Source organism: Schistocerca serialis, unplaced genomic scaffold (assembly GCF_023864345.2).
Source record: "Schistocerca serialis cubense isolate TAMUIC-IGC-003099 unplaced genomic scaffold, iqSchSeri2.2 HiC_scaffold_960, whole genome shotgun sequence".
NCBI classification, from domain to species: domain Eukaryota; kingdom Metazoa; phylum Arthropoda; class Insecta; order Orthoptera; family Acrididae; genus Schistocerca; species Schistocerca serialis.
The window spans coordinates 90,001-95,000 of NW_026048585.1; the positions used below are offsets into that span (position 1 = coordinate 90,001).

General features: G+C 62.7%; 1 pseudogene; it reads left to right on the forward strand.

Moving 5' to 3' along the window:
• Positions 1-5,000, forward strand: part of LOC126453780 (large subunit ribosomal RNA) — a 7,958-nt pseudogene that overhangs the window by 558 nt on the left and 2,400 nt on the right.

Below are 5,000 nucleotides of genomic sequence, written 5' to 3' on the forward strand. Positions count from 1 at the left end.
CTTTCCACTCGCCGCGGGGTGGGGCCGTTCCGGTGTGCGGTGGGCCGCACTTCTCCCCTAGTAGGACGTCGCGACCCGCTGGGTGCCGGCCTACGGCCCGGGTGCGCAGCCTGTCCTTCCGCGGGCCTCGGTTCGCGTCTGTTGGGCAGAGCCCCGGTGTCCTGGCTGGCTGCCCGGCGGTATATCTGGAGGAGTCGATTCGCCCCTTTGGGCGCTCGGGCTCCCGGCAAGCGCGCGCGGTTCTTCCCGGATGACGGACCTACCTGGCCCGGCCCCGGACCCGCGCCGCTGTTGGCTCGGGATGCTCTCGGGCGGAATAATCGCTCCCGTCAGCGGCGCTTCAGCTTTGGACAATTTCACGACCCGTCTTGAAACACGGACCAAGGAGTCTAACATGTGCGCGAGTCATTGGGCTGTACGAAACCTAAAGGCGTAATGAAAGTGAAGGTCTCGCCTTGCGCGGGCCGAGGGAGGATGGGGCTTCCCCGCCCTTCACGGGGCGGCGGCCTCCGCACTCCCGGGGCGTCTCGTCCTCATTGCGAGGTGAGGCGCACCTAGAGCGTACACGTTGGGACCCGAAAGATGGTGAACTATGCCTGGCCAGGACGAAGTCAGGGGAAACCCTGATGGAGGTCCGTAGCGATTCTGACGTGCAAATCGATCGTCGGAGCTGGGTATAGGGGCGAAAGACTAATCGAACCATCTAGTAGCTGGTTCCCTCCGAAGTTTCCCTCAGGATAGCTGGTGCTCGTACGAGTCTCATCCGGTAAAGCGAATGATTAGAGGCCTTGGGGCCGAAACGACCTCAACCTATTCTCAAACTTTAAATGGGTGAGATCTCCGGCTTGCTTGATATGCTGAAGCCGCGAGCAAACGACTCGGATCGGAGTGCCAAGTGGGCCACTTTTGGTAAGCAGAACTGGCGCTGTGGGATGAACCAAACGCCGAGTTAAGGCGCCCGAATCGACGCTCATGGGAAACCATGAAAGGCGTTGGTTGCTTAAGACAGCAGGACGGTGGCCATGGAAGTCGGAATCCGCTAAGGAGTGTGTAACAACTCACCTGCCGAAGCAACTAGCCCTGAAAATGGATGGCGCTGAAGCGTCGTGCCTATACTCGGCCGTCAGTCTGGCAGTCATGGCCGGTCCTTGCGGCCGGCCGCGAAGCCCTGACGAGTAGGAGGGTCGCGGCGGTGGGCGCAGAAGGGTCTGGGCGTGAGCCTGCCTGGAGCCGCCGTCGGTGCAGATCTTGGTGGTAGTAGCAAATACTCCAGCGAGGCCCTGGAGGGCTGACGCGGAGAAGGGTTTCGTGTGAACAGCCGTTGCACACGAGTCAGTCGATCCTAAGCCCTAGGAGAAATCCGATGTTGATGGGGGCCGTCATAGCATGATGCACTTTGTGCTGGCCCCCGTTGGGCGAAAGGGAATCCGGTTCCTATTCCGGAACCCGGCAGCGGAACCGATACAAGTCGGGCCCCTCTTTTAGAGATGCTCGTCGGGGTAACCCAAAAGGACCCGGAGACGCCGTCGGGAGATCGGGGAAGAGTTTTCTTTTCTGCATGAGCGTTCGAGTTCCCTGGAATCCTCTAGCAGGGAGATAGGGTTTGGAACGCGAAGAGCACCGCAGTTGCGGCGGTGTCCCGATCTTCCCCTCGGACCTTGAAAATCCGGGAGAGGGCCACGTGGAGGTGTCGCGCCGGTTCGTACCCATATCCGCAGCAGGTCTCCAAGGTGAAGAGCCTCTAGTCGATAGAATAATGTAGGTAAGGGAAGTCGGCAAATTGGATCCGTAACTTCGGGATAAGGATTGGCTCTGAGGATCGGGGCGTGTCGGGCTTGGTCGGGAAGTGGGTCAGCGCTAACGTGCCGGGCCTGGGCGAGGTGAGTGCCGTAGGGGTGCCGGTAAGTGCGGGCGTTTAGCGCGGGCGTGGTCTGCTCTCGCCGTTGGTTGGCCTCGTGCTGGCCGGCGGTGCAGGATGCGCGCGCCTGCGCGGCGTTCGCGCCCCGGTGCTTCAACCTGCGTGCAGGATCCGAGCTCGGTCCCGTGCCTTGGCCTCCCACGGATCTTCCTTGCTGCGAGGCCGCGTCCGCCTTAGCGTGCTCCTCCGGGGGCGCGCGGGTGCGCGGATTCTCTTCGGCCGCCATTCAACGATCAACTCAGAACTGGCACGGACTGGGGGAATCCGACTGTCTAATTAAAACAAAGCATTGCGATGGCCCTAGCGGGTGTTGACGCAATGTGATTTCTGCCCAGTGCTCTGAATGTCAACGTGAAGAAATTCAAGCAAGCGCGGGTAAACGGCGGGAGTAACTATGACTCTCTTAAGGTGGCCAAGTGGCGGCGGTGTGGCTGCATCCGGACTTGGCTTTTCGAAGTGCGGTCTTGATGTAGTCGTGCTGCTGCTGCGAGGTGCCTTCCTTGGGTTATAGTTACAGGGAGAGTGATGCGCAATACATGGGCCTAGCCCTCTTAGCCTCTCCTCTCCTGCGGTCTTCTCCCCTTCTCGTGGGCCCGCTGATTTTAGCAGAGTGGAAGACCGCACCAGGGGCTTGGGGGGGTTACCAGCCCCCCCTCGCACTATCCCTTTTTTAGTTGGGGGCAGTAACCAGAGAAAAAGTGGTGGCCCTTCCGCTGAAGGTGCCACCCCAACTCCCCCAGCACCTAGCCGGCCAACCGGCCGTGCCGATAATCTTGTAACTTTTGCAGCTGTATACGCCTGTAGTGAGTGCCACCGCAGCTTCACCACCAAAAACGGTCTCGGGGTCCATCGCCGCCGCCAACACCTTGCGGCCGCCAACGCGGAGATCGTCACGGAGAGGCATCGCGCGAGGTGGACGGAGGAAGAAGTCCTGTCGCTCGCCAAGGCAGAGGCCGAACTGTTCCTCGAGAGGGACGCCCGGTTCTTCTTTGTAAATCAAGAGCTCATCAGGATGTTCCCCGACCGAACGCTTGAGGCAATCAAGTGCCGACGGCGGCAAGCTGCCCACAAGCAGCTTGTCCGCCAATTCATGGAGGCGCTTGAGATCGGTCGGGGGGAAGAGCCGGCGTCCCGCCGGGGAGCGGCGAGCCCGCTGCCTGACGCGGGCGAGGCCGCTGCGCCGCCCGTCGACGCAGCCGAGGACTTCGCGGCCGACACCACCGGGCCGCCGCCGGAGGGGCCGACTGACGCCGCCGTCTGGGAGCATCTGGCGGGGCTACCCGCTTCCGCCCAGCGTTTCTCTGCCCTGGATCGTGTCATCGGTCTGGGGAGGGGCACGCCGCCCGATGTCATCCTGGGCATGCTCCCGGATGCCCTTGCGTCGGTCGGGTCCAGAGGGGAGAGATCGATCACCAGGACACAGCGGCCGCGCCAACCATCGAAGCGGCCGCCTGCCGCGCCGCCGACGCAGAAGCGCAAGCGGCGCCGCTGGGAGTACGCGAGAACGCAGGATGCCTTCCGACGGTCGCGTGCGCGTTGCGTGCGCGGCCTCTTGGATGGCACCCTGCTCCAGCCGCCACCTGCCATCCCTGGTCTGCTGGACTTCTGGGCGGACCTCTTCACCAAGAAGCCCATCTCCACCGCGGGCTTCATTCGTGACCGCCTCCTCCCGCACTCAGAGCCTGTCGCTCTCGAGTGCATATGGGGGCCGGTCACACGTGAGGAGGTCGCCGCCGCGTTGCCGCCCAGGGGATCAGCAGCCGGGCCGGACGGCCTTACCCCAGCGGAGTTGCGGCGCCTGCCGCACGAAGTCCTGGTGAAAGTGATGAATCTCTTCCTTCTGGCCCGCGCCCTTCCGGAACGCCTGCTTCGCGCGCGGACGTCCCTTCTCCCGAAAACGGCTGCACCAACATCCCCCGCTGACTTTCGCCCCATTACGGTCTGCTCGGTGTTGGCGCGGACCTTTCACAAGGTTCTCGCGTCACGCCTGATGCGCGCTTGTGCTGTGGACGAACGTCAGCGGGCATTCATCCCTCGGGATGGGATGTTGGAAAATACCTTCATCTTGGACACTGCTCTCACCGACGCAGTTCGCTCCTGCCGCTCTGTCTTTGTGGCATCGATCGACGTATCTAAGGCATTCGATTCGGTAGATCATGCTGCCCTTCGCCCCGTGCTGAAGGCGCATGGCCTGCCGGATTGCTTTGTCGAGTATGTCGAGCGGTGCTACGAGGGCAGCACGACAGTGATAGCGGACGGCGCCGGCGTGGGCGTGTCTGTGCAGCCAGCACGGGGCGTTCGCCAGGGCGATCCCCTCTCCCCCCTCCTGTTCAACTTTGCGGTGGACTACGTTTTAGGCCAGCTGCCCTCCCACATCGGAGCTCGGATCCTCGGTCGCAGAGTCAACGCTGCGGCCTTTGCAGATGACGTCTTGCTGTTTGCAGCGACCCCGAGGGGCTTGCAGTCCCTCATCGACGCAGCTACCGCAGCCCTCGCCCACCTGGGGCTGCAGATCAACGCCCGGAAGTGTTTCACCCTCGCCTTAGTCGCGTCAGGGCGCGAGAAGAAGGTGAAGGTCGACAGCAATGTCACCTTCACAGCAGGCAATACCACCATGCCTGCCCTGCGTGTGGGTGAAACCTTCCGGTACCTGGGGCTGCAATTCTCCACGGCGGGTCGCTGTGTCTTCAATCCACGTAGCCACCTGGTGGAGCAGCTTGACGTCATCTCCCGAGCTCCGCTGAAGCCGCAACAGCGCCTCCACGCTCTCACCAACGTACTTCTCCCTGGCCTGTACCACGGGCTGGCCCTCAGCCGCACCCGGGTGGGTGCATTGAAGTCGGCCGACGTTACCATCCGGGCCGCCGTCAGGAGATGGTTCCGCCTTCCGGCGGACACCCCCCTGGGATACTTCCACGCTCCTGTTGCCCAGGGGGGCCTCGGCATTCCATCTTGCCGATGGATGGGTCCGACCCTCCGTCGGTCCCGTCTCCTGGCGCTGAAGAAGATAGGGCCAGCCTGCGACGGTGCAGGCATGGATGAGGTACAGCGTGAGATCGAGGTGCTGGAGCGCCACCTAATG